Source organism: Erythrolamprus reginae, chromosome 1 (assembly GCF_031021105.1).
Source record: "Erythrolamprus reginae isolate rEryReg1 chromosome 1, rEryReg1.hap1, whole genome shotgun sequence".
In the NCBI taxonomy this organism is placed as follows: domain Eukaryota; kingdom Metazoa; phylum Chordata; class Lepidosauria; order Squamata; family Dipsadidae; genus Erythrolamprus; species Erythrolamprus reginae.
The window spans coordinates 374,053,792-374,069,679 of record NC_091950.1 but is presented as its reverse complement, the minus strand read 5'-3'; the positions used below and the strand labels follow the sequence as shown (position 1 = coordinate 374,069,679).

At 41.5% G+C, this 15,888-nt stretch overlaps 1 protein-coding gene across 4 annotated transcripts in view; it reads left to right on the top strand.

Annotated features, from left to right (window-relative positions):
* KLHDC3 (kelch domain containing 3) overlaps window positions 1-15,888 on the top strand; it is a 67,046-nt gene that overhangs the window by 665 nt on the left and 50,493 nt on the right. The gene's annotated exons all lie outside the window — the stretch shown is intronic.

Here is a 15,888-nt window from a genome sequence, read left to right as displayed (position 1 = left end):
AATACTACATGCACACAAACACGAATACCCGAAGATAACAAAAACAATAAGAAGGAAGAAGAAAAGAAATAATAATAATAATAATAATAATAGTAATAGTAACAACAACAACAACAACCACCACCACTGTCGTAATTTGTTGGCCAGTGATGTCAGCCATAGGAGATGCCTGTTGTGGGGAAAATCTGTTCTTAGATGAGTGGAATAAATTAAATCAACTTGATATATAGAACTAAGGCCAGATTTTTTTTTCTTACTACAACAATCCCATAGATTTACAGTAGAAAATGTTTTCCTTTTGGCATTCCTAAACTGTAGGCACTTCTTGATTTATGGGAGATGTTTTCTTCATTAGAAGTTTATAAGATGCTGGATAAGCATTTGTCTGAAATGGTGTAGGGTTTCCTGCCTAAGCAAAGGTTGGGTCAGAAGACCTCCAAGATCCCTTCCAATTCGATTATTATTAATATTAATATAATATAATATTATTCCCCTTTATTCCTTCCTTTTGGTTTTCAAAGGAGGACAGAAACAGGAAGTAACCTGAGCTCCATTACCTATAGTAGAAACCTGAGCTCGGTATCTATGCATATGAATGCATTATAGTAATTTGAGATCCTCATATGCAAGCTTCCATTATTTGTTATTTACTAACCTTTTGAGATGTATAATTCTGAGAAAACCTGCTGTTTTATCTGATAGCATGTGTACATATGTTTTGTACACTCTCTGACAGAACAGGTCTGCAAACCTTGATGTTTAAATATTATTTTTCTGAATTTTGGGAATGAGCTACAATGATAAAACAATATAATGATAAAGCAACTATAATGTGCATTATAGTAATTTGAGATCCTCATGAATATGTAAGCTGACATTATTTCTTATTTACTGCCCTTCCAAGATATATAATTTTGAGAAAATCTGCTCTTTTATGTGATAGCATGTGTACATATGTTTTGTACATTCTCTGACAAAACACGTCTGCAAACCTTGATGTTTAAATATTATTTTTCTGAATTTTGGGAATGAGCTACAATGATAAAGCAATAAAATGTCCATATAACTGCAAGTGCAGTTGAGCAAATATAAAAATTGGTTCACAATTTGCAGTTTAAGAAAAACCGAATGATGTATTTGTGAATAATAGTTATATTTCTAGCTGAAGTCAAATAACATATCTAAAATGAATATTTGCACTTCTTTATTTTTTATTTATTTTTATTTTATTTATTTATCAAAGCATACATTGATTTCCATTACCTGTGGAAAACAAAATTCAAGAACAGTATTTCAAATATCTTAGTTTGTTTTACTGGAAGTAGAATTTCTTGAAAGACCTTCTTATAGAAAATACATTACTTTCATTAATTTCCATTTTCCCTGAGATTTCTTCTATTTCTTATAATCTGTTGTGGAGCTAATAATAATAATAATAATATATTTTTATTTCGGTAGTTTGATTCTTTATTATGGAACTTTTGATTATAGTATATTTGTATCTGGTTTTCCTGCTGCATGGTCTTATTTTGAGCTTGTGTGATACATTGTTAAGGAAAAATGCAATATAGTTGAAATGCCAAGCTGTTCATCAGACCATAATGCTTTGCTGAGTTGGATTTGAATAAGAATTTGTTTCTTTAATAAGAAACCATAAACCAGTATATGTGTGTATATGTGTTCACACCCACTCACACACTTCCATTAAGAGTTGTTGTACAAAGTAGTCAAGAATTTTTCGTGAAGAAATTTCAGTATAGAAATGTAGTACAGTATCAGTTTACATTCACATTTTATTGTACTTTTAAAAAATCTAAATGAAATTTTAATATAACTGCAAGTCCATGTACGATATGCCATATGCAAAATTAATAAATCAGCTGCCTGTACATATCTAATACTGTATATTAGTTCTCATTAAATAATCATTCGTTCAGCAACCGCTTGAATTTTTGATTCTGAGCAAAAGAAACTTACAACTGGTCCTAATAGTTTGGTCCACTGCAGGGTCCCCAGAGTCATGTGATCTTGTTTCAGGTGCTTAGCAACTGGCTTACAATCACAATATTCCAACATTCTGCAGTCACATGGTCACCATTTGTAACCTTCCATGCCAGCTTCTGAGAAATCAAGTTAATGGGGAAGCTGGCAGGGCTTTGCAAATGGTGACCCCAGGACGCCACAACCATGTGGGATTCACCCAATGACAGCAATTGAGAATGCTTGAACCTCTTCTTCCAACCATGTTGCTTAGCGATGGAATTCCCTATCTCAGTTATTATTGGTAAGCAAAGACTGCCTATAATAACGTACAACAACCTCTGAGAAATTGGGAATATTAATGCTGCTTTCTATGAAAGGTTGGATGGGACTTAGAAATATTGATTATTGATCTACACTATTAGAGTCAGTCCTGCCTATTGAAGAAAAATGAGGGTCGATAATTTGAGACGTCAGTATGATGCCCCTAATTAAATTTTATAAAGATTTCAATGATTTTTTAATAAAAAATTTATAAACATATTTTGAAAAACTTTATATTTTTAAAATTTATGCCAGAAGGAAAATGGTAGATAATTTGTACTTTGTGTACAGATGGGCAGCATAGTCTAAAGCAGTGATGGCAAACCTATGGCACGAGTGCCACAGATGGCACACGGAGCCATATCTGAGTTGCGAGGCATTGCCCTATATCAGCTCCAGCAGGTATGCACATGCTGGCCAACTAATTTTCAGCCTTTTCGACTATTCTCGCACTCCCCAGGGTTCAGAAAAGCCTCCTGAACCCTGGGGAGAGCGAAAAACAGCCCAATTGGCCTCCCGGAAGTCTGAAGGTTTCAGTGTGGCCTGTGTGCATGTGCAGGGAAGCAGCGGGCGTGGTGGTGTACGTATGCGGGGGAAGCAGGGGTTTGTGTGCATGTGCAGGGGGAGGACATTGCATTATGCGTGTGGGCACTCGCACACACACTGTTGTATGCACACACACTCTTTTGGCACCCGAGCCAAAAAAAGGTTCGCCATCACTGGTCTAAAGCTATCTCTTAAAGTTTTTCAACCTATTGCCTGGTTACGCAAGATCATGGTTATATTGGTAGGGCCAGAGTGAGGTTGAGAGCTATTTTATGAGGTGAGGCAATGGCTAACTGAATTGAAACAACAGGCAATAGCTGCTTTTTTACTCAGTTGTTCAGATGGTGATATTTATAAAATTTCTAATTTGTTTCATTGTATTGAACATTTTAAGGAAAATTTATATATTTTGCTTTTAATTGAGCAGATGGGTGACATAAGTTCAATAAATGAATACATATATAAATATAGATCTATTTAAGATACCTTGGATCTTTAAGGAGATACAACACTGTAAATGGAATAATAATAGAATTTGAGGTTTCCTGATAGAAACTTGATATCCTGATTGAATAAACATAGGTAGTCTATAAGGCCCCAAACCAGAAATGACACTTGCCAGTAGTTCCAAGCTGAATTCTTTACTGTTTCACATCTATAGACAAAATCTTGCCAGACCGAAGACTCTCTTACCTGCTGCAACCACAATTTAGTCTATGAACTATTACAGGGAAGCTATCTTTCTCTTGCACTGGGCTGAGTTGATGTTGTTACTCCTCTGGAATGCACTCCTTTCCTCCTGGGGATCCATCTCATTACTTTCCATCATATAGTTAACAACTGTGTGTTTAGGTTAACAACTGCTGTGTTTAGTGGCCATTTGAACCTACAATAGCAATGAAAACATAGCTTTGCAGTTGTTTCTCAAAGTTACAACAGTCATTGTCCTGTGGTCACATGATCACCATTTACAAGCTTCACAACTAGCTTTCATCAAACAAAATCAGTGGCGAAATCAGCAGTCAATTTTAAGTTGTGGTCATATGATGTTGCACTTAACCACCATAGTAGAACTGTTTCAGTCTTGTGACATTTCATCACTTAGTTAAACTCTATCACTTAGTTATGAAATTGCCAGTCCCAATTGCAATAGTTATATGAGGATTACCTATATATGTTAGTATACTATAATGAGATAATATCTCAAAGTCAATGAAAATATTTTTATTTTATCGAAAGGATATTGGTTGCACCTACAGTAATTATGTGATTATTATTTGAGAACCAATTGAAGTATTTTAGTAATTTTAGAGCAGCATAATATACAGTAGATTCTTTTAATTAAAACTTAATGTTCTAGGAAGTTCTAGAGCAGTATTTTCCAAACTTGAGAAACTTGGCTGGTTTTGGAATGCTGAAAATTGACATCCACACACACAAGTTACTAAGCTTAATAAACTCTTTTAGAGCATTTATTTACTTCTGATGACAATGGCAGTTGTGGGCTCCTACCGGTATGCCTAATTGTGCACAGTTCCATGGCTCTGCCACGCAAGGCATGTTTGAGCGAAATTTTTTATCCTGCACCTGTGCAGGTAGCGAAATCTCACACAGGGATGCACATGCACATGTGTTTTGATGAGGTTTTTTTACGCGGAAGCAAACTAACTAACCGAAACACACGCACACTTGGATCTCCATGCAAGATTTTGCTACCTGCACAGGTGCAGGAAGCAAAATTTTGCTCAAATGCGCCTCGCATGCCAGAGCCACAGAGCTGCGCGCAATTAGGCATACTGATAGGAGCCCACTACTGCAGAGTGGCCACATAATAAACAGATAAGAGGCCAAGAAGGGATAAAGCCTATAGTTTCAAGGCATATGTTAGTGTTGTTTAAAGATAATAAGTAATTTGACTGGAAGTTATTACTATTATATTTTTATCCTGTCTTTTAAAAACATATTTAGTCATTTCATGATGACAAACCTCTAAGAAAATCCTATCTGTTTTCCTTGAAAAAATAATCCCGTGAGGTTGGTTAGGATCAGAGAGACTGACTGGCCCAAAGTCACCTAACCAGCTTTCATGCCTGAGGCTTAGAATATACCTGGTTTCTAAATTAGTACCTTAACTAATACATCAAACTGATTCTCTCTTCTCATTGGAAGCTAGAATTATTATGAGATAAGTGGCTGATTTCGTGGAGGCAGCCTGTGAGCAAAGCTTGCTGTAAACCTTTTGTTGTTGTTATCTCAGTTTATATAATGTACGTTGTAGTGGGTGAACTTTCCTTTTGTTTGTCTTTCTGCATCTGGCATTCTTATTGGACTTTGACAGCTTCTGTTTCTTGTGATATGCCATTTTAATGACATTTCACTAAGAGGAGACATTTAATAAGAAAAGAGGATTCAAACCCCTATGATCTGTTGTCATAAAAGCTGTCAGTTTTCAACCAGTGGCAAAAAGAAAGTAGAGGCATTTGCAAGGATAGAACATCAATAGTTACAGAGATGCCACACAACAGCAGCTGATCTTAGTAAATGTTACTCTGAATGCAATATTGGCAGTATTAGGGGGGAAGTGAGGGTAGATGGATTTATATTGATAATTTTGTGGTGGGTTTCACTTTACAATATGAATGAGATACAATAGCCAAACAGTCATAAGTCAGGTTGTACAAACTTTGAGATGTATTTCTAGTGTGGAAATGATAAAAGTGTCTTAATATAATGTTTAATAAAAGGAATAGCTTAATATATTCAAAAGTGAAAAACTTTTGAATGATCAGAGATCATACTGCAACCACACAATACTGAGGCCTTCTGCAAACCAGGATTTCACTGAAAGAAAAGCTTTATTTTGTTGTTTGGATTTTAAACTCTAAGAATGGGACTAGAAGGCCTCAAGAAAGCAAACTACTTTCATTCATACTTGAGAATCACCTAACTCCTTCCATACTCTATTTTTTCAAAGGAAAAAATGCAGCAATTTGTTGCTGAATTTTGGAATACTATCTCTGAGAAAAGTATAAATGTAGTGCTAAAGGTAACAAATCACTTGCTCTTGTTCTATATGGATATGCTAAAATATTGCAATAATTGTCCTTCCATAGCAGATTTCACAGCATGCAAATGATTTTCGTAAGTCATCTTAAAACTTAATGGAAATAAAAAAGAAGCATCTATTCTTGGAACTGTATTACAGTACTGTAATTCAAATATGTGTTGAACCCATGCTGTCTAGATTTGTGACTACTGCACTAAAAAGGATATTGTAGATAAAAGTTACGGTAGGTTAATGGTTTGGAGTAGCTTCTAATGAGGTATATTACAGCAATCGGAATTATTTTTACAAGTTTCTTATTTTTCTCCCCATTTTGTCAGTTATAACTTTACAACACATATACCATGAACACATCAGATAATATAAACATACAGTGTTCCCTCGATTTTCGCGGGGGATGCGTTCTGAGACCGCCCATGAAAGTCGAATTTCCGTGAAGTAGAGATGCTCCCTTTCTTTCCTTCCTCACCCTCCCTCCTTCATTTTACTTACCCTCAGAACCCACAGGGTCAACGGGGCGGAAAGCAAGGGGCTTTGCTGTGATCGCTGCGGTGGCGGCAGGTGGCAGTAAGGCTTGGCTTCAATTGGAGCGTACCAACCCTCTGAGAATTAAAAGGGTGGGATGGGAAGGCTAGGCAGAAACGGAGCTTTTATTTAAAGAAGCAGGACAGCTGAGGTAGAGGGGGGAGGAGGAGACTTAAAACGCACAGTATTGTATACCAGGCAGCCCCAGAAAACCCTTGGTGTGCAAAAAAACCCCACGGAGTATTTTTTTAATAATATTTTTTGAAAAAACGTGGTATAGACTTCGCGAAGTTTGGACCCGCAAAAATTGAGGGAACACTGTATATCCAAACAGTCCTTAACTTAGTTTAAATTCAAAGCATATTATTATTAACAGTCAGTCTGTTCCTCTTCTCTCTCTTCACTCCCTTCTTTCTCCCCCTCTCTTCCAACTACATTCTGATACATTCTCTCTTCCTTTTTACCTCCTCCTCCTCCCTCCTCCTCTTCTTTCCCTCTCAGTCTACTTCACCTCTCTTCTTCTTTCTCTACCCTGAGTGGTGTAATTCTGTTAAATTAAGTATTATTTGTATTTCTACAGATACATCTTGTTGTAGATATATGTCATTTGTTTAATACTGCCTCCTAAACAAGGTGCATCATCTGGATTAACCAAATTGTCTCCTATTCTTTCCAATTCTTTTGTCTTTAATCACATAGTCTCTATATGTATTTCCCCTCTAACCAGTCATCAAATTTCCACCACACATTAGAGTAATTTAAATATTCCTTGTCCTTAATTCTCATTGTTAATCTGTTCATTTCTGCACAGTCATTATTTTCTTCAAAATTTCTCCATCAGTCAGTGTTCTGATTTCAGGCTGATACAGATAATAATTGGAATAAATGATTGCTCAATGCATCTCATTGTAAGAAACACATCTTTATTTCTCCTTTATTCTCTCATTAATACACCAATTTTGCACGCAGTGTTTTCTTTCCTCATCTTCTATCTTAACAATTAAGTAGATTAGTTTGGTAGTAACAAAACAATTCCACAAGTCATTCTAAAATTTTTGGGCTAATTAGTGCTAGTCAGGAGTCATAAAAACAGGTAATAAATTACGCTTCAGAACGTGTCCTGGACGCGTCCATCTTGGGATTGCAAGATTGAACGAAATCAGCTTCTCTTCTGTCCACACCCGGATGTGAGGTAACTGATTAACCAGTTCCTCACCTTCTAATATTTCTTCCCTAACACTTGTTCCCTTCTCTTCTGAAAGCATCTGAAGTAAGAGTTAACCCACCTCAGGTCTTCTTCACTAGATCCTGAATGCATGTCTACGTTATTTGGCTCCCCCTCTGAGCTAACCTCCCTTTCTATCTGTAAATCAGGCCCTTCTGCCAATTCAAAATCGCTCGTCACTTCGGAATCTGAATAATCCTCAGGCTGAATGGGAGTATACACCACAGTATCATTTAACTTCCATATTTGGGCAGCTATCACCACATGTACAATTAAATATATTTCTTCTTTATTAAATTTCTCTGGTAAAATACCAAGTAGAAATATTTCTGGTTTTAATGCTGTGTTTCAAGATATGTTCAAGCCATAGTTAAATCATAGTCCAATATTTTTTGGCTTCAGAGCATGTCTGCCACATATGATAAAAAGAGCCTGGTTCTCTTTGTATTTCCAACATTTCATAGTATTGTCTTTTTAACATTTTTGCTAATCTTTCTGGTGATATGTTCCATCTATTCTTTTTATATGCTGTTGAGATAGTCATTGTATACTGTACTTCCTTTCCCATAACCTCTGCCATTTATCTAATTCTATCATGTGGCCAACATTTCCCATCCATTTTATCATTATATCTTTCACCTGTTCAAATTCCAACTCAACAAAAAGCAGATATAGTTTCCTTATTAATTTTTCTTCATTTCCTATAAGTATTTCATTTAATTCTGTTGGATTCAGATTAATGCCCCAGTAGTTGGAATTTTTATCTGGGAATAAGAAAATATGAATCAACTGCCCCTGGAGATTCGCACTGCCCCCACCCTCCTTGCCTTCTGAAAGAGTTTAAAAACACATCTTTGCCACCAGACCTGGGGACATTAGACTTTCCCCCTGATGTCGTTAGTGTGATTATTGAATGAATGCAAATGAATGTTTTAAAGTTAGAATTTTTAAGAATCTTTTTAGTATATTAACTGGATAAACTGTATTGTTATGTTTTTGGTATATGCTATGAGCCGCCCCAAGTCCGCAGAGAGGGGCGGCATACAAGTCCAATAAATAATAAATAAAATATATAGCACAGGCCAGTACTGATGAACCTTTTGGATTCAGCATGTCGAAAGTTCATAAAAGGCCTGATTCAGCTGGCATGTAACCCCTCTCCCACTGAACAAAAGAAAATCATATATAAATACATTAAAAAAATAGTCCAATCATGTGTAATTCCCAGGATCTCTTCTACATCACTTACCTTCAGGAGGTGTTCCCTTAGTTTTTAATGGCATCTGTGGCTTACCTAAAGCAGCATTGGGTCATGAGGCCTTCATTCTTGAAAAGGTTTCAGAGAATGCTCTTGTGAAGCCTTTGCAGCTTCCAAAAACATTACTCCATTCTTGCACAATTTTCAGAGGGTTCAGAAGAGTATGAGAGCACAGCCTGTTTGTGCAACTTCTGGAGGTTGCTTGAGAAGTTGGAGGTTGCTTGAGAACACCCCATTCTCATGTGGCCTCCACAGCCTCTAATAATCACTCGTAAATGGGGTATACTTTTGTCAAGGGTTGATTATTGCTTGTCATCCAGAACATTGTGTCATGTCATCTTTGACAAATGTGTCATAGCTTCGCCATCATTGGTTATACTTCAGTTCAGAGAAGAAGTATCTGGTATACTACAGGTAAGAGAAGGAGAAATAACTTTTTCTACTAATAAATAAAAGTCTAGAATTTATTGTTAACAATTCAGCAGACTACAGTATCAGTGTCAACTAATAACTGCAAAGTTTAATTATTAATGTTTAATTAACATTAACTATTAATTTTTCCTGAATCACTGGTTTGCATTACATGGATACTTAATTATCGTGTGCCTCAAAGCAGGATTAGATATAACCTAACCCAGGAAGATTGGTTTGATTTTATGAGAGTGATAGCATAAAAGTAAGCCCTGATTTGTTGTTTCTCAGGAGTCTTCTAGATGTTTACAGATTTTCTGCCTTATATAATAAGTGACTCATGTTAGCTAGCTATCGTTCCAGAATTGTTACAACTGAACCTCATCACAGATGTTCACTAAGTAGGCTTCTGTAGACACTGGCTTCTATTCTACTCTCTCTGATTAATTAGCCAAAAGAATAAATCAGGAGTCAGGAGTGCAAAAAGGAACGGGATAGTTTTACTTATGAATGTAATAGTGTGTTAGATTGTGCCTAAAATAGAACAGTCACCATAGACTGCTTCAACCTGTCTGGATCTATTTTTAATACTCTAACCATGCGATAAAACCACAACCTTTCACGTTTTATATCTGGAAGAACTAAAGCCACAGCATGGTAGGGAATTTATATATCATTGAATATATTTGAGAAATTAAGGTATTAGAAAAGTAGAGGCTTGTTACTGCTGTAAATTATTAATAATATCAAAATTGTTTATCCCCTACTGGTTTAAAATGAAGCTGAGTTAATATTAATCACTAGGACTGAATTTTTACAGTCAGACTGTTTAAGTTATGCAAAAGAAGCCAGGCTGTTAAATTAAGCTACAAGTCTGGACATAATTGTACTTTCTATGTATTACTTTCGTTTTGTTTTCTTCTGTATCATCTTGGAGTTGAAGAATCAATTATAAAATGTAATAATATATTTGTTTTGTTTGATTTTACTTATTTTAGAAATGCCTTTTTTGTGTGTTAACAACTTTTATTGTTAACTTATATCCCTACCTACAAAATTTAGATTTTAAGATCATTGAAAAAGGTTCCTATCATCTTATACTTTTTAAAGCATCAAGAATATTGTTTTTACTATATGACCTGAGATACTATATGACTTGTTTTGGTGTGTTATGATGTGCGTAACTGAAAGCAGTTTTGGAAACTTTTCGTATTCAATCTTAAGTAGTATTTATAAATTAGTTTTTCAAACTTACTGTGTAACCAAAATTGATTCATTTGTAAAGTCACTTTCAGTTGAACATGTAATTGAGCGTGGGCTGTCTCTCAATTGAGCATGTAATTGAGCAGAATTAGTATTTGTGTTCTGAGGTTGGCAAAATAATTTACTTCAATTGTCAACATTCCAAATAATTTGTAATATCAGGGCAGTATTGATATTACGATACGGGTACATATCTTGCTAATTTCCGGTTTTGATGAGGAGAAGCTGAAGAAGCTTAGGAATGTCCTCTGTGACCCTATGGTTTATATAGCTTTACATCTGCGTATACCCATACAATTTTATCAAAACATACCTAATCACTCAACCTCTTACAGCACAACCAACACAATATATAAATAGAATACAGTGATCCCCCGGGTATTGCGACCCCGATCATTGCGAAATGGCTATATGGCGATTTTGCAACCCGGAAGTAAAAACACCATCTGCGCATGCGCGCCCTTTTTTCTATGGGCACGCATGCGTAGATGGCGCCGGGCAGATCAGCTGCTGGGCGGCTTCCCTAGGTCTTCCCCCTCTTGCTGGCGGGAGGGCGAGCGGCGGGCATCAGCGAGCAGTTTCCCCACCGCCCACGCAAACTCCTCGCTGCCGCCCACCCGCCCTTCGCCCGCCCACGCCGTTCATTCTCGCCGCTTCCCAGCTGAGTCCTGAAGCGAATTGGCTTCAGGACGAGCGAGCGGCGCGAGCGAATGGCTTGTCCGCCGCCTGCCTGCCCGCGCGCCCGCCCGCCCTTCGCCCGCCCACGCCGTTCATTCTCGCCGCTTCCCAGCTGAGTCCTGAAGCGAATTGGCTTCAGGACGAGCGAGCGGCGCGAGCGAACGGCTTGTCCGCCGCCTGCCTGCCCGCGCGCCCGCCCGCCCTTCGCCCGCCCACGCCGTTCATTCTCGCCGCTTCCCAGCTGAGTCCTGAAGCGAATTGGCTTCAGGACTCAGCTGGGAAGCGGCGCGAGCGAACGGCGTGGGCGGGCGAAGGGCAGGTGAGCGGCAGCGAGGAGTTTGCGTGGGCGGTGGGGAAACCCCAATCTTCAGCTCCTCGCTGCTGCGGAAGTAAAAACACCATCTGCGCATGCGCAGATGGTGTTTTTACTTCCGCAGCGCTACTTCGCGAAAACCCGATCATTGCTAGGGGTCCTGGAACGGAACCCTCGCAATGATCGGGGGATCACTGTATCACTGCCATACATTAGAAACACCGGAAGCAACCAACAGACTACTGTATCACCATAGTACACAAATAAATTACATAGTACAGTGATCCCCCGCTCTTTGCGAGGGTTCCGTTCCAGGAACCCCCGCAACGAGCGGGTTTTCGCGAAGTAGCGCTGCGGAAGTAAAAACACCTTCTGCGCATGTGCAGATGGTGTTTTTACTTGGGGGCGGCGCGGGTGTTTTAAAACGTCCCCGCCGAGATGGGGGGCTCGCTAGCACCCCCCTAACCCGGGTTGGGGGTTCGGGGGTGTGCTAGCGAGCCTCCCATGTCGGCGGGGATGTTTTAAAACACCCGCGCCACTTTCCAATGAGTCCCGAAGACAACGCGTTTGTCTTCGGGACTCATTGGAAAGTCGCGCGGGTGTTTTAAAACATCCCCGCCGACATGGGAGGCTCCCTAGCACACCCCCGAACCCCCAACCCGGGTTTGGGGGTGTGCTAGGGAGCCTCCCATGTCGGCGGGGATGTTTTAAAACACCCGCGCCACTTTCCAATGAGTCCCGAAGACAACGCGTTTGTCTTCGGGACTCATTGGAAAGTCGCGCGGGTGTTTTAAAACATCCCCGCCGACATGGGAGGCTCCCTAGCACACCCCCGAACCCCCAACCCGGGTTTGGGGGTGTGCTAGCGAGCCTCCCATGTCGGCGGGGATGTTTTAAAACACCCGCGCCACTTTCCAATGAGTCCCGAAGACAACGCGTTTGTCTTCGGGACTCATTGGAAAGTGGCGCGGGTGTTTTAAAACATCCCCGCCGACATGGGAGGCTCCCTAGCACACCCCCGAACCCCCAACCCGGGTTTGGGGGTGTGCTAGGGAGCCTCCCATGTCGGCGGGGATGTTTTAAAACACCCGCGCCACTTTCCAATGAGTCCCGAAGACAACGCGTTTGTCTTCGGGACTCATTGGAAAGTGGCGCGGGTGTTTTAAAACATCCCCGCCGACATGGGAGGCTCCCTAGCACACCCCCGAACCCCCAACCCGGGTTTGGGGGTGTGCTAGCGAGCCCCTCATGTCGGCGGGGATGTTTTAAAACACCCGCGCGACTTTCCAATGAGTCCCGAAGACAACGCGTTTGTCTTCGGGACTCATTGGAAAGTCGCGCGAGTGTTTTAAAACATCCCCGCCGACATGGGAACCCCCCAACCCGGCTTCTGGTAGAAGCTTTGCCAGGCTGCGATCGGGCGCTTGGAAGGGGAAGAGAAGCGTTGACAGACGCGGCGAACTTCCAGGGCTGGGGGTTTTTTATTTGCGCCCCGAGGGAGGAAGAGCCCCCGAAGTGACCCGCAGGAGCCGGGCGAAGCGGGCAGGCGGCGATCGCAAGACGCCGGCTTGGCTGCCGGGCTTTTCCGCCGGCACCTGAAGTGGAGCTCCGGCTGGGCTGCCCCCGGCTCGCTCGCTTCCTTCCTTCGCTACCTGCCTGCGCGGTGCGTGTCTGTGCGCGTCCCCCTCGTTAGCCTAATCGGCTGGAGCTAATTGCGCGGAAACTACCGGGCGACCCCGCTTGGCCCGGGATGCAAAGGGGGAAGCTGTTTGGCAGAGGAAGGAGCGGAGCCCCCTTGGCCAAGCGCTCTGGGCGGCCGTCGCATCGGGCAGCCCGGGAGACCCCCGTCCGGCGCGCTACGATCTGGCCCCCACCTGGTCCCGCCCGATCCTCCTCCCTGAGGCAGCTCGCCCTCCCATGGCCGCTTCCTCCACCCTCTATTGCAAGCCCTCGCCACCGCAGCCAACGCGCGCTGCGATCTTCAAGCCCGGCTCCTTTCGGCCCAGCATCCCGGGCCAAGCAGCTGCCTTCCGTGACTGAGCCTGGCTGGCCCGGAAGATCGTAGCGCGCGTTGGCTGCACCGGCGAGCGAAGCCAAGCCGGCAGCAATGTCGCCGCCGGTGCAGCCAACGCGCGCTACGATCTTCCGGGCCAGCCAGGCTCAGTCACGGAAGGCAGCTGCTTGGCCCGGGATGCTGGGCCGAAAGGAGCCGGGCTTGAAGATCGCAGCGCGCGTTGGCTGCGGTGGCGAGGGCTTGCAATAGAGGGTGGAGGAAGCGGCCATGGGAGGGCGAGCTGCCTCAGGGAGGAGGATCGGGCGGGACCAGGTGGGGGCTGGAATTTCTCCGCCAGGGCGAAGGGTGGGCGAGCGGGTGCTGGGGAGGGCTTCTCGCCCTCCCGACAGCAAGAGGGGGGAGCGAACGGCGTGGGCAGGCGAAGAGCGGGCGAGCGGCAGCGAGGAGTTTGCGTGGGCGGTGGGGAAACTCCTCGCTGACGCCAGCAAGAGGGGGAAGACCCAGGGAAGCCGCTGCCATCTACGCATGCGTGCCCGGCACGCATGCGTAGATGGTATTTTTGACTTCCGGGTTGAAAAATAGCGAAGTACCCTGTTCGCAATGGTTGGGGACGCAATAAACGGGGGATCACTGTATACAAATAAATTACACAGTATCGCCATATTACACAAAAAATCCTCCAAACAAGGAATCATCTCATCTGTAACATACAGTATAAGAACTGAAACAGTAGGTAGGATGCACAGGCGGAAGACTAGCAGAGGGCATCAATGAACATCAATTACAATTAGAAAACATGATAAAAACTACTTAGAGACATGGACAGACTCAAACATAATTTCAACTGGAAAACATGGATCATGCTAGACAAGTGATGGTGAATCTTTTCGGCACCGACTGACGAAACGTCGGACTGTGCTCTTAAAAAGCTGAACTTCCAGCTTCTAGCACGCGTGTGTGCCTGACAATCAGCTGACTGGCACACATGTGCACACTGGTTTTTGTCACTGCCATGCGAGCAAAGGAAGTGTGCTCCAGAAAAGTCGAATTTCCTAAGTTCTTGCATGTGTGTTCAACTGACAATCAGCTGGCCGGTATGCATATGCTCACCGGTTTTCGGTATTGCTGCGCACATGCAAATGATAGCTGATCACCAGAAATCTAAAAGACAAACAAGCAAGGCTGGGCTACATGGTTTCGCATGCCACTTTAGGCATGTGTGCCATAGGTTCGCCATCACGGTGCTAAACCAAGCTAAATCTAAAACCAGGAAATTCCTGGAAACTTGGCGCTTAGATATATTAGCCATCAACAGATATTTAGCCTCTATTCAAGAGGCAATAAAAAAGCTAGGAGAGAAACAAAAAGGCCACAATACATCCTCTTCAACAGCCAACGATTAGACAAGTAGAAATTAACATCAGACAAATAATCAAGAGGAAAACAATAGCCTAATCAAGAAACTACTATGGAGAAAATAACACCCACAAAAACACTGGCAAGACATGGTATAGCATATGAACAGCAGAAAATATCACACTACTGATAGTTTTTGTGTGTGTGTGTGTACATATATATGTATACATATACATATACACAGAGAGAGTCACACACACATATAAATGTGTGTGTGTGTGTGTGTGTGTGTGTGTGTGTGTGTGTGTATATATATATATATATATATATATATATATATATATATATATATATATATATATATATATATATATTGTTCTGAGTTCGGGTTTTGCCCCGTGTAATATTTTGAGTGTCTATGCGACGTTTCGGTGAAATCACATTCATCATCATCAGGCTGAAGTTTCAAGCTTCGTGCTGTTGTAAATATGTTTTAAAAATATGTTGTAAACAGCACGAAGCTTGAAACTTCAGCCTGGTGATGGTGAATGTGATTTCACCGAAACGTCGCATAGACAATCAAAATATTACACGGGGCAAAACCCGAACTCAGAACAATCTACATACATATACCCGTGAAAATCTACGAAAACAAATATATATATATATATATGTGTGTGTGTGTGTGTGTGTGTATATATATATATATGTAGATTGTTCTGAGTTCGGGTTTTGCCCTGTGTAATATTTTGCATGTCTATGCGACGTTTCGGTGAAATCACATTCACCATCATCAGGCTGAAGTTTCAAGCTTCCTGCTGTTGTAAAATGGAATGTTTGCAACTGTCATTTCTTCTTAGTATATAGTGTGGGGGTGGAGATTTGGTTTGAATGTAGCAAATAGATTGGGTGATTATGTTTTAGTGATCTG